The 25,507-nt window shown below is 47.7% G+C and overlaps 1 long non-coding RNA gene across 2 annotated transcripts in view; it reads left to right on the forward strand.

Annotated features, from left to right (window-relative positions):
• Nucleotides 1-345: 345 nt before the first annotated feature.
• LOC134912715 (uncharacterized) overlaps nucleotides 346-25,507 on the forward strand; it is a 49,694-nt gene continuing 24,532 nt past the window's right edge. For both annotated transcript variants that reach the window (XR_010176981.1, XR_010176982.1), the window contains exon 1: nucleotides 346-886. This is a non-coding gene — a long non-coding RNA (uncharacterized LOC134912715). The remainder of the gene's footprint in view (nucleotides 887-25,507) is intronic.

Raw genomic sequence — 25,507 nt, forward strand, 5'->3', positions numbered from 1 at the left:
AGCTAAAGTGGGTCTGTGAATAGCCCCTGTAAGGGAATATACAGGTTTCAGGCACCCTTCAACACGCCTATCTGTCGGCTCCCTCAGTGAGGGGACAGTGGTGACAGGCAGATTGGATGAGACCACTAGGCAGGTGACATGAGAAACCACCGGCGGTGGAGTCTCCCATTTGTTATACAACTCCGCAGGCAGGGCCGGCGCTTCCATTAGGCAGCTTTAGGCAGCTGCCTATGGGCGGGTGACCTGGAGGGGCGGCCCGCAGCTGGCCCCTGGCATCAGAAGTACTAGTCACGGGCACTAAAGAATAAGGAGGAGGCGGTCCGGCTGCGGCTGGAGTAGAGTAGGCGCAGCACAAGTACTCCACTACTTCCCTCCCCTTCTCCTCTGGACACGGGGATGTGATCTACCCTACGGATCTCCTCCCCCTGCTTCTACTAGTGGCCAGGCGCCCGTCCTCCCCCTGCAGATGATGTCCTCTCTCCCCGCCCCGTTCCTCAGTCCCCCCCCTCCCCTCTGCAGTCTGCACTTTGCACAGCCATAGGCATAGGCGTGCGCACGGGGGGGGGGGGTGAGGGGTGCCTGTTGCGTACAGGCACCCCTAACGTCCGGCACCCCCTTCAAACATGCCCCACCCCCCCGTGCCGCACTCGGTGACGGTGGTCAGTGCCGCAGCTCTAAACCTCCCTACTCCCCAGTAATCTTGGGACCCTCCCACCTCCAGCAGCCACCCTGGCACAGTTCCTCGACTCACCCGGCTGCATCGCAATGGGGCTGCATGCATGGACACTGGAGCTCGGATCCTCCTGTTGCCGGCCTCCTCTTCGGGCTGTGTCTGGATCCACGGGAATGAGCTACTCTGCACCTGAGGTTGACTGGACATGCGGCGGTGAGTGACTGGAGAGCCCTGTGCCCTCCTGCCCCCCCCCCTCCCCTGTGTGTGTGGCCCCCCTCTTCCCCTCACATTGGTGTGTGGCCCCCTGTGCCTCCCTGCAACTGTGTGTTGGCACCTTGTGCCCCCACCCCTGTTTTTCCCTGCCCCTGTATGTGTGTGACACACTGTGCCCCCCTCCCCCATGTATGGCGCACTGTACACCCTCTGCCCCTGTGTATGTGTGTACACCCTCTGCCACACCCCATGTATGATTCACTGTGCACCCCCTGCATCCCTGCAGGGATAGGGGGCGCCTTGTGCCCCCCTACCCCCCCTCTTCTTGTGGGACACACTGTGCGCCCTTTGCCTCTGTGTGTGTCGCCCTGTACCGACCGCAGGGGTGTGTTTTTGATATGTGGTAGGGGTTAAATTGGCATTTTGTTTTTTTTCTGCCCTTCTCTCCCTACTCATGTCCTATGTCCTTGTCTCCTGGTCGTCATTATTTGGTTCCTCTGTCCCCTGGTCACAACCAATCACAGTCCTTCACCCAACACCCTTTGCCTCCATAGTCAGGGCCCATCAGCCCAAAGCCTCTGCCTTGCATTCGCAGCCCGACAGCCGTGACCAGGAATGTGCTCATCTCCGTCCCTCGGTCACAGCCCATCGCCCAGGGACCTCTTCCTCACGGTCTCAGCCTTTACCCACATCCCTCATGCCCCTGCTCACGGGCTCTCGCCTGGCACAGTCTGCCACCCGCTCAAACCATCTGTCCACTGGTTGCAGCCAGTTGCCCCATGCATCTGCCCACAGGTCGCAGTGCATTGCCCCATGACCTCAGTCTCCTGGTAGCAGTCCACCAACCTGTTGCCACATTGCCTCTGAAACTTATAGATGTATTTCGATGTGGATCTGGCATTTTGGGTGTGGTTTGTGTGAATCTGTTTTTTTGTTTGTGAATTTTCAGTGGATCTGGATTTTTTTCTGAATATTTTTCTGGATCTAGAGTCTCTGTGTATTTTTTTGTGGATCTGGCTTTATGTGTTTTTGGCGGATCTGACTTTGGTTTGGTCTATTGTGTGGATCTGCATCAAGGATATGGCTTTTTTCAACATGTCTTTGGGGGTCATTCCGACCTGTTCGCACGCAGCGGTTTATCGCTGCGGTGCGAAAGGGTGCGGAATGCGCATGCACAGCGGCCGCTGTGCGCGTGCACGATGTTGCCCGGCGACAGAGGTCGCCGGGTTACGTCGCATCTGAAGAAGAAAGCAGTCGCAGGACGGACCGCAAACAAGATTGACAGGACGGAGGCGTGCCAGGGCGGATCCGGACCATTTGGAGCCGTTTTCGGGGAGTGGTGAGTGTAACGCAGGCGTGTCCAGCAGAACGGAGGGCGGAGGAGTGACGTCAAAGCCGAGCCCATCATCGCTGGATCCATCGCACAGGTATGTCCAGGCCTAGTCTGGTTTTGATTGACTTTTTTTTTGTCGCTTAGCAGGGCTGCACAAGCGATCGCAGCCCTGCTAAGCTAAAATACACTCCCCCAAAGGCGTGGGCTATTGATCGCAGCAGCAGCAAAAAGTTGCTGGCTGCGATCAGCTCGGAATGACCACCTTTATGTGGATGAGACATTTTTGGTGTATTTTTATGTAAAACTGGATTTTTTTTAGTTGTATTTGTATATAGATCTAGTTTGATTCAATGTGGTTTGTGTGAATCTGTCACTTTCAATATATTTTTATGTGGATCTGGCTTTTTTATGGGTTTTTTTTTTCGTGAATCTGGCATTTTTCAATGTATTATGTGAATTTGTTTTTTTTCCGTGTATCTTTATGTGGATCTGGCTTTTTCTATTTGCTTATGGGTCTGTCATGTTCAATGTATTTTTGTTTGGATCTGGCTTTTTTAAATGTGAGACGGAATTTTGCATACTCCACCATTCAGTCCGGGTTTGGGGATGGCCATGCATGAGCACAGGTGATTTAGTACCTCCCTTTTATTTAGCTATCTGGACTCAAGCATGGGTTTCCTGGGGACCTGGACTGTAATGGCGGAGTATGGGGGGCTGTGATGGGATCCGTGGTGGCGATGTCATCAGTTCATAATTCATCTCTTCCAGTTGCTGCCTGCCCGTAGATTGCTTCCTTGTATCTCAGCTGTAGATTGTAAGCTTGCAAACAGTGTTTCCCAACCTCTCTGTTATTACCCAGTTTTGTTTTATTAGTGTTGTTTCCAATTGTAAAGCGCAACGGATTTTGCTGCGCTATGTAAGAAACTGTTAATAGATAAAATAATATTGTGTACTGAGAATTGTGGTGCTATTTGTTACCTGTGCTCTGGTTTTAGTTTTTTAATTACCGTAATGTTAAAATCTGTGAACCCTGTATTGTTCTGGGGTGTGCCGTATGTACGGTGCTGCAAAACACTTGTAACGCCTTATAAAGAATATATAATAATGATATGGGGGGGGCAGCAGGTTAAAGTTTTGCCTAGGGTGTCGAGAAACCTTGCACCGGCCCTGTCCGCAGGGAGAGAGTAGTGAGCCAAGGCTCATCTAGGAATAGGGAATTTCTTCCTGGATTAGACTAGGGTTCCCGTCTGATGTCCATCAAATGGTCAGAATGAGGTAAAACAGTTTTATCCACCTTCTGCTGTTTAAACTTATCAGTTTTCTTTGCCATAGTAGTGGAATCCTCCTCATCTGTGATTTGAGGTACATGCTTAAGAGCAACCACCAGGGCAGGGATATCAATTAATAAGGGAGATTTCTCTATCAGTAACACAGGATTTAGTGTCTGACAGGACCATATGCTCCCCCTCCTCTTCAGATGAGACATCAGAGAGGTTTGTAGACTGTGACGAGGAAGCAGCCCGCTTAGAGGGACCAGTGGCACGGGAGTGACCTGAGGTAGATTTATGTCTAACCAGAGACTGGTTCAGTTGTTGCAGTTGGTTAGACAAATTTTTCGCCCAAGGCGGGTTTACCATAGGGCCAATTTGTGGTGGTAATGGCACAGGTGGCCCTATAGGGGGTGCAAGGCGCTCCACCAGAGTACCCAGCAAGGTAGTGAAAGCTGCCTATGGTGGCTCTTGACTAGGTACAGGGACTGCGGACTGACTGGTGCATGACAAGCAGTACAGAGACCCTCATGTAATAATTCCCCCTCTGAGAAATCCACGGAGCATGCTCTGCATTTTGCAGGAGCTTCCGCTGATTTGCTGCCCTTTCTGTTAGACATTGCACAATGTAAACTATGAGCTTATACAGTACAATTATATTAGCCAGACAAATACAATAACCTGTGGAATGAAACAACAAGGAATAATGTGTCTGTAACACAGAAGTAATATACTTATATAAATATATAAACTCTGTGCACCACTATATTATTTGACCCAGACGCACCTAGCCCAGAGTACAGAATATAGTGACAGTAATATCTGGGAAACACTGAAAGTGAAACCACACAGAATACTCGTACAATATATCCTGCAATGTACACCTTTTCTCAACTAACGCTGTCTCTAAGACATGTAGGATACTCAAGTGAATGTAAAGTCTCAGCGCTGTACACGGGCGGCTTTACATGGGAGACCTTACCCTGCAATCCCGGAGACCTGCTGCAGCTATGCTGTTAAGATGGCACCCAGAATCTCTGTAAGGGAGTGAGGGAGAGTGTGAGGCAGCTCCAGGGTGGAAAATCTGCAAGGAGATGGCGCCCTGGGCTGGGGGAGGGGCTGCAGATCAAGCGCCACCTCCCCTATGCTGTTCTTTCACCCCAGGTACTATGGAGCCCTATTAAATTGGTGTTAATACACCTGACCTGCGCTCAGGTGCCCTGGTGGTCTAGTAGGGTCCCTGCCCAGTGACAGTGTCCACACCAGCGCCATGGTCCGTTTCCCCACACCGTGGATGGATCACAGTTTAATGGCGGGTCCCGCCTAGGGGACCCTCTTACCTCCTGCCTGTAGCAGCCATGCGATCCGGGAGAGCAGTCTGCGACTGTGCCTAGGTCGGGACGTCTCCGCCGCAGGTACCCGGGAACCAGGCCAACGGGAGTGTGCGGCGCCGCTTAGGAGGTGATGGAGCTGCAGCACTGAATGTCACAATGACATACAGTGCTGCCAGCTCAGAAGCAAAGACTCTTTCGTCAAAGTGAAAAGCTTTCAGGGCTGCTCAGGGCAGCCCTCCTGTTCAGTGATCTGCTGCTGCAGGCACCAGCTCAAAACTGAGCTCTCAGTGCCTGGAGGCAGGGTTATAGAGGAGGCCCCTATGCATCCTGGGATAGCTAAAGCTGTACCTCTGGGTGCCTCTGGATCCAGATCCACTCTACACCCTATAGGGCAGAGTACTGTGAGCAGAGGTAAAAAAAAGCCTCCAAATTATATGAGAGGGTAAGTATTGGAAAGTACCAATTGCGTACAGGGGGCTAACTTTCAATACGTAGAGCAACACACACCAAGGCATAAAGGGGGAATACCCACTGGAGAACAGAGACTAAATAATAAGATAAACAATAATAAACAGTAGCAAATGGTAATAACACTAGAACATCGATAGATATTTGCACAATGAAATGCCAAACAATAAAAGGTAACCTTAGTCATAGGAAAACAACACCACAATATGCAGAGGCCCAACTTCTGGCAGGATTGTGTCTAGGGAATCTGGAGAAGTTGAACCCATGTGGTGCCAGAAGGAAGGAAAGAACAGTGGGTATAAGCTGGGTAAAGAGCCAGGTAGCAAGAAGGGGGCAAATGAGAGCATGGGAGGAAAAAAATAAAGTAAATGAAGGGGAAGAACTGATAGATGAAGAAAAGAAGAGAAATGAGTCCACTTTATAAAGTACTGGAGAGTGGCACCATGAAAAAGGGGGTAGGAGCAAGTGGTGCAGACTATACAGTAAATTAACTGGGCAGCTCCACTAGAGCATAGAAAGGAAAGTCCAGACTGAATTTCAGCTGGAGGTGAAAGACTAGAGGTGAAAAGGCGGATTCCACCTTAAAAGGGATGAGTCAAGCACAGCATACTTTTGGTTACAATCAGAGGCAGCCACCAAGGAGATAAAACATACAGGGGTTGATGAGAAGTTGTCTCTAGCAAACAGCTGCCCGGGGGGGGGGGATGGACTCCACACCCTAATTACTAAAGCTGTCAAGAGGTGCCATCATACTGAGGCTTCTAATACTATGCTGGAGGAAGAGCGATGCGGATGCACACTCCTAGCACTAAGAACACTGATAGTAAAAATAATTTAAATAAACCCTCACTATTAACATGGAGTATAATTGAAGTTCTTAGCACACATTTGTGCAAATATGTGGGCCCATGTACTGCGACTAGGTGACTTCATCACGTCGGTCCCTAACATTCCTAATGTATACATTTATCAAGTACATTCTATAAAATGTTTTCACTGTTTGATACATCAACCCCTCACTACGACCAAGAGTCCATTGGTACTAACAACAACCAGGAGTATATAAAATGGGCATAGGGGCCTGGACCACAGTCCAGACCGGCAAATTCTCTCATTAATAGGCACCCATACAGCAGCTAAGCACCAATGCACCACAATCAAGAGGACAAAGTCCACTGGGATAACTAATGAAGATACATATCACATCCCAGGGAAGCTGATGGTAAGGGCAGGGGTAGAGGGAGAGGTCCGCTGCATTGAGCATTGGCTAAGAAAATCCCCATCTGGGAGAACACCAGCCGGACAGAGTCTGCGCCTTCAGTCACAGCCAAGGGACCCTGACGAGCACGTGTCCAGAGATCAGACAACAACCACCAGTCCAAAGGATGCCAGCAGTAGCCCGGAGCTGCCAAGGTGTTGAGGGCAGATGTCACCAGAGGCAGTGACACACCCAGAAGACAGCTGGCAGAGCAGACGAGACGATCACAAAAGCATCCACCACCCCAAAGGGTCAGGTAAGCAGCAAACGGGGTGGAGAGTATGGGTGGAAGGTGGTGCATGCCTTGCAGCAGCCTAGAAAGTGAGGCCTGACTTCAAAAAGTTTGTAGGCAGTATTCACAGTCACTGGAGCCACTGATCATCCTCATCAACGATGGTGTAGCCTGCCAGGCTTGGGAAAAACAGCACAATGGAGCAGTGTTGAGGCAGCTTATTGTATGGCATCTCAAGCAGCAATATGGTGCAGGATAGTTTCTCACCGAGGAGGCCACACAGTCTGTCTGGGCTTCGGGGAAGAAAGTTTAGTTCTGTTCTGGTAAGAAATGGTCCCCAGAGTGATCAAATAAGGTTCCCCTTTTGGTATCCCAATATTGTCAATGGTAAAATAGTTTAGAAGGACATAAAGAACTGAATATGCCATGAATGGATCACGGCTAAAAAGTATGCCCAGACCACAGGAAGTCGAGTTTTTAATGAAATAATGGTGTGTATTTCTATTTATTCTAACCACATGTAAATATCATAATGTAGAATCATGGTTTTTGAAATGTTTGTCATCCCCAAACGGCCACAGCATATCAGTAAATCTTGAGGGTACTACGTGCAAGCTCGCAGGACCCGTTCTGCACATGCGTAGACCTCTCCACCACCGGACTTATATAAAAACCTTTGGGTTGACATACAAGTCTGAATAAGGCCCTTATATAGAAATTACTCCAATATTTGCCTCCTGCCAAACAAAGTAGGTGGATACAACACATCCGTGTCCCCTCCTTCCTTTTTTTTTGTAGTGGGTGTTAGCATAATGAACACAGTTCCTGCCAGTGATTGCAATAGCGTAGCTATGCGCTCATTCACTAACCTACAATTAAGTCATACCAGTTGTAAGAGCTTAGATCAGGGGTTCCCAACCATGGTCCTCAAAGACCTAGCAGTCCAGGTTTTAAGGATAGCCATACTTAAGCACAGGTGACTTAAGTGCCTCAGTTATTTACAGGTTGAACACGATGGGCAAATTGCCTCTTTTCAACCTCGATTACTATGTTACTATGTTAGTTATGTTAATTTAACCAATTCTCTTTTATTTCACATAAAGTGTTTTAAAACTAAATTACTAAGCACACATTCTCTGCAGGGGACTTGCTTAGCACACAGTTCCTATAGAGGGACTTTTTGAACTCCATGTATATTCACCAATACGATTAATGTGTTGTCAGATTATTGAATTCCAATCATCATCTAATAGTCTTCTTGCCTCTGCTCATTATCGACTTTCACTTCCTTTTGACCATTGGGGGTCATTCCGAGTTGTTCGTTCGTTATTTTTTTCTCGCAACGGAGCGATTAGTCGCGAATGCGCATGCGCAATGTCCGCAGTGCGACTGCGCCAAGTAAATTTGCTATGCAGTTAGGTATTTTACTCACGGTTTTTTCTTCGTTCTGGTGATCGTAATGTGATTGACAGGAAGTGGGTGTTTCTGGGCGGAAACTGGCCGTTTTATGGGTGTGTGCGAAAAAACGCTACCGTTTCTGGGAAAAACGCGGGAGTGGCTGGAGAAACGGAGGAGTGTCTGGGCGAACGCTGGGTGTGTTTATGACGTCAAACCAGGAACGACAAGCACTGAACTGATCGCAGATGCCGAGTAAGTTTGAAGCTGCTCAGAAACTGCTAAGAGGTGTGTAATCGCAATTTTGAGAATCTTTCGTTCGCAATTTTACTATGCTAAGATTCACTCCCAGTAGGCGGCGGCTTAGCGTGTGCAAAGCTGCTAAAAGCAGCTTGCGAGCGAACAACTCGGAATGACCCCCATAGTCTGCTTTATCCTCTATTACTGTTTACCAGAGCCTGGCTTGTCTTTGACCATTTCTACTTTTACCTGCCGCTACGGGTGTTATTCAGTATACCGGTTGTTGGGATCCTGGCGCACAGTATACCGGCGCCAGAATCCCGACAACCGGCATACCAACACCTTTTCTCCCTCTTGGGGGTCCACGACCCCCCTGGAGGGAGAATAGATAGCGTGGTGCGCGTAGCGTGCCACCATGCCCGCAGCATGGTGAGTGCAGTGAGCCCGCAAGGGGCTCATTTGTGCTCACCCCGCTGTTGGCAAGCTGGCGGTCGGGATCCCGGCGCCAGTATGCTGGCCGCCGGCAACTCATACTAGATCCGCCTCTACTACTGTGTACCAGACTCCTACTATTACTACATTTCTCTACTGCTGTGTATCAGATCCCAGGAGTTTTGATTACAGTTAAATGAACTTAATCTATATTCTTGAGCACCAACCAGTCCATATTTCTCGGGTTATGTACTATCATTAGTGATTGCCAATACTATATATTATCTATTGCAGTGAAAAAATTATCAACCTTTCCCTATTACTGGTGAAACACGTTTACTAATGAAAATGGACTATGGACATTATACTTTTTTTACCCAATTTTAAAAAGAAAGTTGGGTACCGATCATATTCAAATAAAGGTTATGCCTGGAATAACCTTCCTCTTTTCTCAGTAGAGCCACTCATGTTTTCCTCATGGTGTATATACTGTATTTAACTGTATGAACCATGTAAATATACTTAAAAGGAGCCTAAGCTACCATGAGAGATTCAGATCTTACAAAGAATCAAAGCACCAGCTCTCACCACTACAAATTACAAGCTATGAATCGAAAAGACACCAGGCAGCCCAGAGCTCATAATTCTGTAGAAAGCCACAAATGGGTTAATATAGGAAGAATGTAATAGGTAATTACATTTCTTGTGATTGGGATCTTTCACTGAGGGCCTAATTCAGAGCAGACCTGTTCGCTCGCTAGTTTTTTTTTTGCAGTCCTGCGTTCGCATAGTCGCCACCCATAGGGGAGTGTATTTTCGCTTTGCAAGTGTGCGAATGCATGTGTAGCAGAGCTGTACAAACAGATTTTGTGCAGTCTCTGAGTAGCCCAGGACTTAGTCGCTGCAAACACTTCAGCCTGTCCAGGACTGGAATTGACGTCAGGAACCCACCCTGCAGACGCATGGACACGCCTGCATTTTTCCAACCACTCCCAGAAAATGGTCAGTTGACACCCACAAATGGCTTCTTCCTGTCAATCTCCTTGCGAACGCCCGTGCGAATGTATCCTTTGCACAAACCCATCGTTGAGCGTCGATCCGCTTTGTACCCGTGCTTCGCGCCTGCGCTTTGCCGTGCATACGCATGCGCAGTTTAGACCTGATCGCCCACTGTACGAAAATGCAGCCTAGTGATCAGGTCTGAATTAGGCCTTGAGACTGAGGTCATAATCTGTAGACATTGTGGAATCAGCAAGGAGCTGAGGTAGCAGAAGCCGATAATCAGGATTGGTAAGGATTATTCCTCTGTTGCATTGATTAAGAATCATAGGTTTAAAAAATATGCTTCCTTCTTCCTTTGTCCTTGTCTGGCCTTGTGGAAGTATGTGCCTGCCCAAAGTGGAACAATATTTGAGCTGCTGCCTTGCCAATAGTGTAGGGTGAGGAACCTATCCAACCCCAGACTGTGGCCAAAGCCTATACTTTGTAGTTTGGCTATAAAAGATACTGTCATCATATTGCATTGTGTTATTATACAACTGTCAAAGTGTGCTTGATATCATAAAAGTGCTTTAGCTGTTTTGGAGATTTATTTTTAATAAATATATGCATTCTTTTTTCCAGATTTGCCTGTAGTACTGGATGTAGTCCTTCTCCTGGGTCACAAATTAAGCCTTTTAGAGTAAATAAATTGTGTAGAAGAATCCTTTGTTGTCAGCTCTATACCCCCTTTTGTCAAGAGGAATGCCTCTAGATGAATGATGATAAAGGCTGCCTGCAGCAGCTCTTTACAGAAGTACAGTAGATTTGAGATGCAAGAAAATGCTGGTCAGGGTGAAGCCAGCTGCTTCCAATATATTGTTCTGCAGACTATCTCTGGCTATGCTAACTAGCAACAGTAGATCTGCTGGGGAAGGCCGATGGAGGTGTGTGTAAATGGGAGCCACGCCCAAGGAGCAGAATTCACATACCATGATCTGCTGGAGCTGGATGATAGGATCATCAACATGGTGATAGTGAGCATATGTTGGTGCTGGCATTGCTGCAGGTTAATTGCTGTTACACTATCCAACACTTATCATGCTACTATAGGTCTACCCGTCTCTCTGCTTATCAAGGTGCAGCGGTATGCAATAATACCAAGATGTTCATTGGAGTGGGTGAGAAAAAAACTCCCCCTTACGGCAATTCCTGCCAGTGCCACAGTGCATCAGCCTAGTGTCTTACCTCCTGGCCGGCCCCACTGCACACGTGTGAGATCTCGCAAATATCGTATGTCCAATTGGACCCCCTAAAGCCACCGCAGGTTAATACACATACTGTCAGGTAATGCTGCAGATACAAAAGTGCACTTAATTTCTAATAACACCTAAATGATTTTCCATTGCCATACAATAGATTTTTCTTTTATCTGCTTTCATATATAGAGGTTCAATGGAAATGTCAAATAGCACTGATTTCCCCAGAGAGAGGTGATGAAGGCTCATACTTCTTAGGTTCCCCTTTGGGTAGATTTGAGGAATTTGCCTTTGGGTAGATTTCTGATTGTGAGGGGAAAATACGAGCTTTCCTTGTGAAGAAGACTATTCGTGGCTGTCTCCTTCCTATACAATTCCTCATTGATGTAGAGTTATAGATCCAGGAATGTCACATTCTGTCAGCTGATGGTATGAGTTAGTTTCAGATTCAGGTCATTCCTGTTAAGCTTCTTGATGAACTCCATAAGGTCACTTTCTGTACCATGCCAAATCTTACAGATGTCATCTATGTACCGTAGCCACATTGTTACCTGGCTCGTGCATGGTTCATTGTTCTCATTGAAGACGTGCTCTCTCTCCCACCATCAGAGGAACATGTTGGTGTAGGTGAGTGCACAAGCTGTGCTCATTGCTGTTCCTCGGATTTGGAGGTAATGTTTATCATTGACGGTAAAATGAATCCCTTGAATTCATTCATTCCTTTTGTGTGTAAGAAATATTTGACGGCTCTTATTTCATCTTCATGGTCTATACTCATGTATGGAGATTCCACATCAAGTGTGACTAAGTATTGCCCATCACTTAACTTTAACTGGACATCATAGATTTTTCTGAGAATGTCACTTGTGTCCTGTACATAGGAAGGTAATGTGTGTACATGATGTCGGAGGTATTCATCCAGAAAGATACTGCCCAGTTCAAGGAGACCTTCTATGCCAGATACAATCGGTCTAACCGGTGGGTCATTTAATTTCTTGTGTACCTTTGGCAGCATATAGAAGGTAGGAGTCTTGGGATGTTCCACTTTCAGAAAGGAATGTTCTAGTTTGGTAATCATGACATCCTTTAAGGCCCCATTAATCAGTCTGTTGTACATTATCCGATAGTTATCAGTGGGGTTAAATTTTCTCGTAGTCCGTAGAGGATGCTGGGGTCCATTTTAATACCATGAGGTATAGACGGTTCCGCAGGAGCCTTTGGCACTTTGGCACTTTAAGACTTTTCAACAGTGTGAACTGGCTCCTCCCTCTATGCCCCTCCTCCAGACCTCTGTATAGGAACTGTGCCCGAGGAGACGGACAACTTCGGGAGAAGGATTTAAAATTAAGCTAGTGACGAGATTCACACCAGCTCACACCTTACAAAACATGCCGCCTAACATGGCCTTCAACATAACCCATGCCAACGTGCATGCATAACGCAACAACTGTGAACATCTTAACACATGAGAACCTGTGTAAAAAGAAAAAACGTAATTCTGCAGGAAAAATGAGCACTGGGCGGGCGCCCAGCATCCTCTACGTACTACGAGAAAAGGATTTACCGGTAGGTAATTAAAATCCTATTTTCTCTTACATCCTAGAGGATGCTGGGGTCCATTTTAGTACCATGGGGATGTACCAAAGCTCCCAGTACGGGCAGGAAAGTGCTAATGTTCCTGTAGAACTGACTGACCAAACTGAAGGTCGTCAGCAGCTAAGGTGTCAAACTTGTAAAACTTAGCAAATGTGTTTGCCCCTGACCAAGTAGCTGGTCGGCAAATTTGCAACACCGAGACACCCCGGGCAGCCGCCCAGGAAGAACCCACTTTCCTTGTAGAGTGGGCCTTTGCCAAACTCGGTAACGGCAATCCTGCCGTGGAATCAGTGTCGCACTGGGGCATGAAGGGCCCACCGGGGGAATGCAGTGATAGGGGCCCATACTTAAGGGTGTGGCCAGCCTACAAAGGGGGTGTGGCCAGCCTCTACAGAGGTTTGAAATACACAATAGTTTAGTGCAGTGTAATGCAACATATCTACCATGTATAATACAAGTGCACAATCTGGAACCTGATCCCTAGAGGAAGGAGTGGGCACTCAGACAGTGGGGCCTACCGGTGGTTTCCCTGGTACCCCTGTGGGCCAGTCCAACCCTGCATGGAATAAGCATGCTGAACGGCACCTCTGATCCAGCGCGCAATAGTTTGCTTAGAAGCAGGACCCCCAATCTTCTTGGAGTCATAGAGGACAAACAAAGATTCTGTTTTCCTTATCCGAGCCGTTCTTGCAACATAAGTCCTCAACGCTCTGACGACATCCAAGGACTTTGAAATGGCTGAGGTGTCAGAAGCCACTGGCACCACCACAGGTTGGTTAATATGGAAAGAAGACACAACCTTTGGAAGAAAATGCTTACGCGTCAGCAGTTCAGCTCTATCTTCATGAAAAATCAAATAAGGACTCTTGTGTGACAGAGCCCCTAATTCAGACACTCGTCTGCCTGAGGCCAAGGCCAACAGCATGACGACTTTCCAAGTGAGAAACTTCAACTCCACCTCTTGCAGAGGCTCAAACCAGTCCGATTTAAGGAACTGCAACACCACATTAAGATCCCATGGCGCCGCAAGAGGCACAAAGGGAGGTTGGATGCGCAGAACCCCCTTCACGAACGTCTGGACCTCAGGAAGGGAAGCCAACTGTTTCTGAAAGAAAATGGACAAGGCCGAAATTTGGACCTTGATAGACCCTAATCTCAAGCCAGCATCCACACCCGCCTGTAGAAATAGGAGAAGACGTCCTAATTGAAACTCCACCGCAGGAGACTTCTTGGTTTCACACCAAGATACATATTTTCTCCAAATACGATGGTAATGTTTAGACGTTACCCCTTTCCTGGCCAGAAAAAGAGTGGGAATGACTTCATTGGGAATACCCTTACGGGCTAGGATCTGGTGCTCAACAGCCATGCCATCAAATGTAGCCGTGGTAAGTCTTGATAAACTAATGGCCCCTGCTGAAGCAGGTCCTCGCGAAGAGGAAGAGGCCGAGGATCTTCCGGTAGTAACTCCTGAAGATCTGGAAACCAAGCCCTCCTTGGCCAGTCTGGAACAATGAGAATTGCTCGAACCCTTGTTCTTCTGATGATCTTGAGAACTTTTGGTATTAGTGGAAGTGGAGGGAACAGACACACCGACTGAAACACCCACTGGGTCTCCAGTGCATCTACTGCTATTGCTTGTGGGTCTCTCGACCTGGAACAATATTTCTGAAGCTTCTTGTTGAGACGTGATGTCATCATATCTACTTGAGGAACGCCCCAATGACCTGCTACCTCTGCAAACACTTTTGGGTGGAGGCCCCATTCTCCTGGATTGAGATCGTGTCTGCTGAGGAAGTCTGCTTCCCAGTTGTCCACTCCCGGAATGAAAATTGCCGAAAGAACTTTTGCATGTCTTACTGCCCAGAGGAGAATTTTTGTCACCTCTGCCATTGCCGCTCTGCTTTTTGTTCCGCCCTGATGGTTTATGTAAGCTACTGCTTGGATCTGACTGGATCTGTATGGGATGACCTTGAAGAAGGTGTGCCGCTTGATGAAGGCTGTTGTACACAGCTCTCAATTCCAGAATGTTTATGTGAAGGAGTACTTCTTGACTTGACCATCTTCCTTGGAAGCTTTCCCCTTGCGTGACTGCTCCCCAACCTCGGAGGCTTGCCTCTGTGGTCACCTGGATCCAAGTCTGAATCCCGAACCTGCATCCTTCCAGGAGGTGAGAACTTTGAAGCCACCACAAGAGTGAAATTCTGGCTTTTGTTGACAGGATTATCCTCCGGTGCATGTGTAGGTGTGATCCTGACCACTTGTCCAGTAGGTCCCATTGAAACACCCTGGCATGGAATCGGCCAAATTGTAGAGCCTCATAGGCCGCTACCATCTTCCCCAGCAGGCGGATGCACTGATGAAACAATACACGTGCTGGTTTCAAAACTTGTTTGACCATCCTCTAGATCTCCAGAGCCTTTTCCACCGGTAGGAATACTTTCTGTGCTGTCCAATATCATTCCCAGAAATGATAACCTCATTGTGGGTTCCAATTGTGATTTTGGAAGGTTTATGATCCAACCGTGCTGTTGAAGCACCGTCAGGGAAAGCGCAATGTTCTGCACTAGTTTCTCCCTGGATCTCGCTTTTATGAGGAGATCGTGCAAGTATGGGATTACGTTGACTCCTTTCTTGCGAAGAAGAAACATCATCTCCTCCATCACCTTGGTGAATATTCTCGGAGCCGTGGAGAGCCCGAAAGGCAATGTTTGGAACTGGTAGTGGCAGTCCTGTACCGCAAACCTCAGGTATGCCTGATGCGGAGGGTAGATGGGAACATGTAAATAAGCATCTTTGATGTCCATTGACACCAGAAATTCCTTTTCCTCCAAGCTGGAGATCACCGCTCTCAGGTATTCCATCTTGATTTGAACCTTTTCAAATAGAGGTTCAGAGTCTTCGGTTTAAAATCGGTCTGACCGAGCCATCCGGTTTCGGCACAACAAACAGGCTTGAATAAAACCCTTTTTCCTGTTGTGACACAGGAACTAAGGAAATTACGTTGTCTCGACATAATTTCTGTATTGCGTTCAGCACCTTTGTTCTGTCCTGAACAGAAGCTGGTAAGGCTGATTTGAAAAAATCGGCATGGGGGAAGGTCTTGAAATTCCAATTTGTACCCTTGGGATACTATCTGCAATACCCAAGGATCCAGATCTGAGTGAATCCAGACCTGGCTAAAAAAACAGTAGACGTACCCCCACCCGATCGTACTCCCACAGTGGAGCCCCAGCGTCATGCTGAGGTTTTAGCAAAAGTAGCTGTTGACTTCTGCTCCTGCAAGTTTGATGGTGTTGTAGATTTTTTACCTCTTCCTCGCCCTCTTCCTGCGAAGAAGGGGGTACCCTTTGCCTTTATGGAATTGTTGGGCCGAAAGGACTGCATCGTAAGAGAATGATATCCTTTCCTAGGTGGAGCAGCTGCGGAAGGCAGAAATGCTGTCTTGCCTGATGTAGTTGTTGAAATCATGGCATCTAGCTTGTCTCCAAAGAGGGCTTCTCCATTGTAAGGGGGCGCCTCAATATTCTTTTTTAATACAGGGCAAATACAGCTACTCACGATTTTGCATGTTCCAAGATGGCCGCCAGCAGGAGCACAGGCTGCGGATAATACAGAGGATAGGTGCAGCTGCAGGGGGCTCCAGTCAATGCCCGAGGGTCTGAGGCAGGTAGGAGATGGCCTGTGAGAGAGCTCAGGCGGCGGGGGAGACAACCACTGCTCCCGATCCGGCAGGATCCCGTCCTCGGGGAGGCGCCAAACTCGAGGTCCCGGCGTCAGGTCTGGATGGAGGCCCCAGATGTAGGGACACCGCCAAAGCTTCTTCCCCGGGTCCAGAGCGAGTCGGACGGGGCCGCTGTCGCCCGGCGATGCAGAGAGCCACTCGGTCCCCCCGCTCTGCTCAGCAAGTTATGTGCGGCCGTGGACGGGGCCTGCAGGGGCGGAGGTGCTGCAGTATCGGTCCCCCGGGCACTCAGGGGAAGCCGGCGGGAGGGGAACTTGTCGGCCGCACGGGACCGCCGCCGGGCCTGCGACCCTCACGTTGTAGTTGCCGGGTCACTGGGGAGACAGCCACGAGCACTTCTTTGGAGCACGTCGCGGGGGTAGGCGTCCCTGAAGTCCACAGGAGGAAGGGACTCCGCGGAGTCCGGTCCGGGGGGAGAGCATCACCACAGTCCCCGGCTTAGTGGTGAGGGGAAGGCCACAACCCGCAGGGACCCTTAAAAGAGTCCCCCGGCTCCGTAGCCACGGCCCCACGGTCAGGAACAGTGAGGGGTAACACCCGGAGGTAATGGAGGTCCCCAAAAGCGCAGTAAATGGGCTCAATATATATATTTTAGCAGGAGCTCTCAGAGAAGACGTCCTCTCCTCTTGCTGTCCAGGCCACGCCCCCAATTTTTAATTTTCTATAAAAATGTACAATATATCACAAGTATGATGAGCAGGCAGGCAGCGGGCATTGGTGGCATCGGACTGAGATGCAAATTAGTGACGGAGGGCTGGGTCAGTTGATGGTGGGTGAGTTTGTAAGTCATTGGCGGTGGCAGCAGGCATCGGCGCAGGGGCAGTAGCGGGCATTGGCTCGGTGGCGGTAGGGGTCATCGGCAGGATTCGGCGGACATTATGGCTGTAGTGCCTCACCAGCCACTGACCTCACCGCACGCCACTGGTAGCCAGGCAGTGCTGCAGATAAACTTCATGCTGTGGCTCTGCCAATATTCTTTTTTGATTCCGCATCAGCATTCCATTGGCGGATCCACAGCGCCCTGCGGGCTGACATTGCCATAGCGGAGGATCTTGAACTCAGCAACCTAATATCCTTCATAGCTTCAACTAAGTAATCTGCAGCATCTTTGATATGGCCGAGAGTTAGGACTATTTCATCCATGTCAACTGTGTCTATGTTAACAAGCAAGTTGTCAGACCATTTTTCCACAGTGTTACCCACCCACGCACAAGCAATGGTGGGCCTGAGCACCGTTCCGTTAGCCGTATATATGGATTTTAGGGTTGTTTCTAATTTACGGTCAGCTGGATCTTTTAAAGGGGCTGAACCAGGGACAGGCAAAACAATTTTCTTAGACAGCCGAGAAACTGAGGTGTTTATCATTGGGGGTGTCTCCCATTTATGCCTGTCTTCCTCAGGGAAAGGGTACGCTACACACATATCCTTCTGGGAAGGGTAAATTTCTTCTCAGGGTTAGCCCAGGATTCTTCAAATAACGCATTCAAATCCTTTGAAGGAGGAAAAGACACAACCTGCTTTTTATTTAATTTAAAATAATCCTTTTCCTCTGGGACCAGTGTTGTTTCAGGAAACTCCAACACTTCTTTTATAGCAACTATCATACATTGTATGCTTTTGGCTAATTTGGGGTCTACCCCTCTCAAATCCCCAGTGTCAACATCAGAGTCGGAATCTGTGTCTGTGTCCCCAAGCATTATCTGGGCCAGAGACCTTTTCTGGGAACTGGATGGGACCCGAGTGGATGATATGGAGGGGTCAGTAAACAGTGCATCCTCCACAGACTGCCTCCAATATTTAGTCTGTTGTTCAGACTCAGAGAATTTCTTTGCAAGCATTGACATATTCTTTTGCAACATTCCCACCCACTCCGGCTCCTTCTGAGAGGGAAGGGCCACCATATTACCCTCTTGTGCATCTAAAATGGGTTCTTCCTGGGAAGAACCCTCCCCAATATCTGACATGTTACACACTTGTGTACACACACACACACACACACACATACGAGCTATTGGGGACAGACCCACACTAAAGTCTTTCAGGGAGACACAGAGGGATTTGCCAGTCCACACACTGTGCCTTATATGTGAATTGTGGAAATATTACCCACTTACAGAGCATATACCAATAATAGGCCCACAGACCTAATTATAATGAACACTCTCTGCCCCTTCTATAACACCCTGTACTTGTATCAGCGTTGCCATGAGGGGAAACAGCGTTCAGGAGCTTCACACTGGCATTTCTGCAGGAGAAAATGGCGCCCCGTGAGTGTTCTGGCAAGTCTGAGGAGAAGCCCTGCCCCCCTGTAACGGCGCGATTCAGCCTCAGAAATGTAATATTTATACTGGCTGGGGATGGCACATCAGCGGCTGTACGTATATGTACCCTGAGAGTAAGGTTTAAAACATGCCCTCAGAGCGCGCCCCCCCCACTCTGCACCCTTGTGCTGAGAGACATGGCGCGCAGCGTCCCGCCGCTGCGCATGTACCTGTATGCCGCCGACGATGACCAGAGGATCCCCTCTCTGCAGGACTCTGGTAATATACTCACCAGCCTTCTGACTTCTGGCTCTGTTAGGGGGTGGCGGCAGTGCTGTGGGAGTGAACGCTGGCTAGGCTTCGGCTGTGTTCAGTACCCTTCAGGAGCTAATGGTGTCCTGTCAGCGGAAGCAGAACCATTAACTAATTGATAAGTTGGTTCCTACTTCCCCCCCTAAGTCCCACGAAGCAGGGAAGCTGTTGCCAGCAGCTTCCCTGTAAAACAAAAAAACTAAGAAAGTCTTTTTCCAGCAAAGCTCTGTAGAGCTCCACTAGTGTGCATCCAGTCTCTTGGGCACATTTTCTAAACTGAGGTCTGGAGGAGGGGCATAGAGGGAGGAGCCAGTTCACACTGTTGAAAAGTCTTAATGTGCCGAAGGCTCCTGCGGAACCGTCTATACCCCATGGTACTAAAATTTACCCCAGCATCCTCTAGGATGTAAGAGAAACATAATTTGCCAGTAACAGGTAGTATCAGACAATTGACGTAGTGCCTCTCTGAGATATATAGTCGGCCATAGGACTACGTTCCCACTCTTATCCGAGGGTTTAATGATTATGTTTACCCATCTCTGAATCTCTATTAGTGCCAATCTCTCTTCTGATAAGTTGTCATTCTGAATTTTGGTTTTCTTTGTGTTGTGGTATATTCCTTCCATATCTCTTGAGACTCAGTCTAGAAAGACCTTCACCACTGGGCATATGTTGTCCTGTGGTGTGAAAGTAACCCTTTTCTTGCACACATTCCTCCTGTCACTCCCAGGGAGATCCCTGTCACTATAAGTGACTGTTGGGTCTGAGAATCCTTCCAGGATCTCTAAAGCTTGGAGATCTTCCTCTGTCCATTTAATCGGTATAACTTCTTCTCGGGAGTCCATGGAGATATCGGATATTAGTGCATTGATTTCTGATAGTTGATTAGGGTCATTTTTAGTCGAGAATAATTTTTTTAAGAGCAATTTCCTCCCAAATAGAAGTAGATCCTTCTCCCATTGGAATCTGTCAAATGATGAACTGGGTGATAAAGATAACCCTTTGCTTAGAACTGATATTTGCATTGATGTTAATTCCTTGGTTGATAGGTTGATGATCCTCAGGTTGTCCCTCATTTGTCCCTAACAAATATGTCTATTTCCTCTCTATTATGGCTAATTCATATGTTTGAGTTCCTCTTTATTTTTTTCAAAATTTCTCTAGAAAATTGAATCTTTCTCCCAATCTTCAAGTTTCTTAGCTAAAGTTTCAATCTTTCTCAAACTCATCCAATATGAGCATGTTATGCTTGGTGAGAATGTGCATCAATTCATGTAAACATTTACACAAGCTTGCCTCCCAATCCTCTTTGAGTGTGCTAGTTGCTAGGTCAAAGGTCGGAATTTTTTTTGTCAGTAGACCTCTGGGACTGGGTACAATTTTTTGTTTAACCACTTGCCTGGCCTGGCCGCATCAGATGCGACCACACCAGGCAGTGTTTTATCTGACCTGGTCGCACAGGATGCGACCAGTCAGATAAACAGTGCTAGCAGTAGCAGGGAAGGGAAACTTCCCTCCGCTGCTGCAGTCAGAGGGACCGGAAGGTCAGCACAGCTGGATCCCCCAACCTGCAGCCGCTGGGGGAAGTGTAAATCAACCACCCCAAGCTTCCTTCCCCCCCTGCCCCCCTCCCCCCCTGTTCGGGCTCTAAAAGGTAAAATCGCGATCTTACCAATGTTCCGATGGTCGCAATGTTCCTGACCGATGTTCGAAGAAAAATCTATTTTTAAAATAAATTTTTAAAATATGATTTATTTTTAACTAAATTCATGTTCTTCGCCTAATTCATTCATAAAAAGACATTTTCTACGGTAGAAATTTCCCAATTCATCTGAATTTGCTTTTGCAATATAAGTTTCAATTTTCTGAGGTCCTGCCCCCAGTTATTGGTTTGCGCTGCTTCAGATAATGTGTTTGGAAAATATACATTGTGGTAAGAACTTACCGTTGATACCGGTATTTCTCCTAAGTCCACAGGTTCCACAGGATAACAAGGGGATATGATGGAGCGATAGCAGATTGGCACCAAACGATCAAAAGCTTTCTGGCCTCCCAGGATGCAACGGGCACGTCGATATAGCCCACCCACTGGCTCAGGCAAATCAGTTGTATTCCAAAGCATAAAGCAGGAGCATCATGTAGAGCCCTAATCTGGCGAGAAGAACACACATGCACACCCTTCCATACAAGAAGGAAGAGGTTAGTGAGTAGAAGGATCCTCAAATCAGGTGTGTCAGTGTGGGATCCCTGTGGAACCTGTGAACGCAGGAGAAATACTGTTATCAACGGTAAGTTCTTACCATAACGTATATTGCTCTGCCAGGGTCCACAGGTTATCCACAGGATAATAGGATTTCCCAAGGCAATTTAGTGGTGGGGACGCTCCTGATTGGACAGGAGAACCCTACGCCCGAATTCAGCGTCATGAGAGGCAAAAGTATCCAAGGCATAATGTGTCTGCCTTACATATCTGTTCTGCTGAAGTACCATGTTGTGCTGCCCATGAAGGACCTACCTTATGAGTAGAGTGAGCAGACATTAGCCGGAACAGGGAGATCAGCTTGAGAATATGCTTCTGAAATCGTCATTCGAAGCCATCTTGCCAGCGTCTGTTTAGTAGCAGGCAATCCTCTCTTGAGAAATCCGTAGAGAATGAAGAGAGAATCTGTCTTTCTGATGGCACTGGTACGATCCACGTAGATCCTTAAATCCCAGACTTCGTCCAGCGACACATCTCCAGCAGAAAGTCCCAATCCCTGAAAAGCCGGTACTACAATTTCTTCATTAAGGTGGAATTTAGACACCACCTTCGGAAGATACCAAGACCTAGTTCTGAGAACTGCTTTATCTGGATAAAAAATCAGAAATGGGGAATGACATGACAGCGCTCCTAAATCGGATACTCTTCTAGCTGATGCCATAGTCAGTAGAAAGAGTACTTTTGCAGGTCAACCATTTAAGATCCACCTTGTTAAGTGGTTCAAATGGGGCAACTTGAAGGACTTTCAGGACTAAACATAAGTCCCACGGTACTGTATCTGGAACAAAGGGAGGTTGAATGTGCAGCATTCCCTAGAAAAAAAAACGCACATCCTGTAAATTGGCAATTTTCTTTTGGAACCATACAGTCAATGCCGATACCTGCACTCTCAAGGAAGCCAACTTCAAACCTTTATCCATTCCTGCCTGAAGGAATGCTAGGACCCTGGAAACTCTAAAAGATTTCGGGTACATACCTCCTTCACTGCACCAATAAATATAGGCCTGCCATATTCGGTGCTAAATACGAGCTGAGGAGGGTTTCCTTGCTCTGAGCATTGTTTGAATTACCTGTTTAGAGAATCCTCTTGACTTTAGGATAGAGGTTTCAAGAACCACGCCGTCAAAGACAGTCGATCCAGATGTCTGTGATAACAGGGACCCTGCATCAGTATATCTGGATGTTGAGGGAGCAGAAGTGGAGCATCCATCGACATTCTCTGCAGATCTGTGTACCAATGCCTTCTGGGCCAAGCCGGAGCTATCAGAATTACGACACCCTTTGCTTGCTTTATTTTCCTCACCACCCTGGGTAACAGGATGATCAGAGGAAACAGATAAACCAGATGAAAGTCCCAGCTCACCGACAAGGCGTCCACAAAGATCACTCCAGGATCCTTTGTTCTTAACCCGTATGCGGGCACATTGTTGTTCAGACGGAATGCCATGAGATCTATCTCTGGCAACCTCCATTTGTTTACTAGAGTCTGAAAGACATCCGGGGGTAGAGCCCATTCACTTGCTTGAATGGTGTGACAACTGAGAAAGTCCGCTTCCCAGTTTCTTTATTGTCTGATGTACTCCATTCCATCTGGCCAGAATCAGACGCTGCAGGAGTCTTGAGTGGAATTGTGCATACTCCACCATGACGAATATTGACACCATCAAACCCATCACTCGCATTGCTGCGTGAATGGATACCGTTTGACTGTGTAACAAATCCTGAATCTTTGACTGTACTTTGGATATCTTGTTCTGAGGTAAAAATACTTTCTGCAGACCTGAATCCAGTACAGCCCCCAAGTGAGTCATCCGTTGTGATGGCACCAGAGATGATTTTGCCCAATTTATGAGCCACCCGTGCCTCTGCAGACATGTTATTGTCTGTTGTAGATGGCACAGGAGCAATTCCTGTGATTGTGCCAGGATTAAAAGGTCGTTGAGGTATGGAAAAATTCTTATCCCCTACTTGCAGAGATAAGATGCCATAACCACTATAATCTTGGTAAATACTCTGGGGGCTGTGGCTAACCCAAAGGGTAGAGCCTGGAACTGAAAATGCTGCTGGAGGATGGTGAACCTGAGATAACACTGATGGGACAGTGCTATAGGAACATGTATGTAGGTAAGCATCCTGAAAATCAAGGGATACCATATAATCCCCTAGTTCCATGGCCAAAACTATGGAGTGTGACGTCTCCATGTGGAACCTCGGTACCCAAATATATTTGTTTAGCATTTTGAGATTGAGAATGGGCCAAAATGACCAATTTTGCTTCTGAACCAAAAACAGGTTGGAGTAAAAACCATGTCCCCGTTGTGCAGGGGGAACTACTTCTTGCCAAGCCCTGGCCTTCGTCTCTATGCGAGACGGGCTGGTGCAGAAGAACCTTCAAGGAGGATGCTTCTTGAAGGGAAAAACATAACCTAGAGATACCGTTTCTTGCACCCAGGCATCTGTTGTAGACTGCCGCCAGATTTGTGCAAACTGAAGAAGTCGGCCCCCTACCCTGAGGTCCCCCAGGGGGAGACCTGCACCATGATGGCTTATCTTCTGGTTAGGAAGCTGGCCCTCTGGTAGCCCAATGCTTTTTTGACTTACCAACCTTATTGTATTGGGGCTGCTTACGATCACTTTTTCGCTTTGCTTTTCCTCGAGACCGCAAGGGCCGGAAAACCTGACCCCTAGATTTGGGGTTATATGTGGAAGGAAACTTGACCTTCTTGGAGTCTGCTTCTGACTCCAGAATATCTGTCAATTCTTTACCAAACAGAATATTTCCTGAAAAAGGCAAAGATTCCAAAACCTTCTTAGATTCTGAATCCGCTTTCCATGTACCAAACTGCTCTGCACGCAGCAATTGTTGAGGCTGATGCCCTAGAAGCAATAGTACCCATATCTAATGCAGCTTCTTCCAAGAAAACTGCAGCCTGCAGACGGAAGGAAACAGTTCATGGCGGGAGACTCTGCGGAAACTGGTCATGAACCGGGGGGAGGGGCGACCAGGAGAGCGTCTGACTCCCCCTACTGACATCAACCCTAGGGATAGCGGCCTCATGCTATTCCTGGATCCTATGATCCCTAAGGCCTAGCGCTGGAGCACCTGTGGTGGCGGCGCGTCAGCTACTGTTTGGTAGTCTCCTTCCCAAAACAGTGCGGCTGTGTCCGTATTCCCCTTCTAAGTGGAACCGATGCCTTACCTTCTCCCCGTGCTCCGGCCACAGCCTGGTAACGTCTGATGGAGCTGCTAGTATATCAGACACAGACGCCCACCAAAACAGCACTGTACTCGTGGGTAAGCGTTGTTGCGACCCGGCGGAGAGTTGTTGGAGCGACTCTTTCTAATATGCGTATAAGACGCTGTTTAGAAAAGTCACTCAAAAAACTAGTAAGACTATAACAATAAAATAAAAAAGCTTAGGGCTGCTAAAAAACAGCAGCCCTCTGACCATGGTCCAGCTCCTGCCGCACCAAACAAAACACTGATTAGCCTGAGCCAGTGGGCGGGATATATGGACGGGCCCATTGCATCCTGGGAGGCTATAAAGCTTTTGATCGTTTGGTGCCAATCTGCTGTCGCTCCATCATATCCCATTGTTATCCTGTGGATAACCTGTGGACCCTGCCGGAGAAAATGTCACTTAAGTCTTCATTAATCTTACATGCAGAGGACAATTCCTCTTTGAGACTGAATGCAGGGCCAGCAACAGAGAGGGTCAAAGAGGACACCTGTACCGGGCCACAGGGATCAGAGGGACCCCAAGGATATGCCACTTAGTGCCCAGCAGGGATGTGAGCCATCTTGTCCAAATAGTGCAGTGAGCTGTAGGCAGTGTGGGATCAGTCTCAGAGTGACAGGAGCCTCTCACACATAGTGACTGTGTGGCACAAGTGTTCACCCACTCGTCCGGGTCCAGCTCTGTTGCAGGCAGTTACAGGACATGGCAGCAGCTCCGCTGGAGTGTCTTTTCTCTCCACCTTTTCTTTAACCCAAGCAGTTGTGGAAATTCATTGAGAAATATACACTGTCCTCACTAGATACTTACACTGAACTGTGAGGTAACCTGGGTCAGCAGTAATATATATCCTGTACATCACTAACCATCTATTGTTGCTTGTATACTTTTGCAATTCCTTTGAAAAATTATATTAGCTATATTTATTGTGCAACACTTTTTAAACTTGGTGATATGGACATCTGCTATGTGATGCCGTGCACTGCACGTGTTGTTACTTATCTGGTACTGGTA

This window comes from Pseudophryne corroboree, chromosome 1 (genome assembly GCF_028390025.1).
Source record: "Pseudophryne corroboree isolate aPseCor3 chromosome 1, aPseCor3.hap2, whole genome shotgun sequence".
NCBI classification, from domain to species: Eukaryota; Metazoa; Chordata; class Amphibia; order Anura; family Myobatrachidae; genus Pseudophryne; species Pseudophryne corroboree.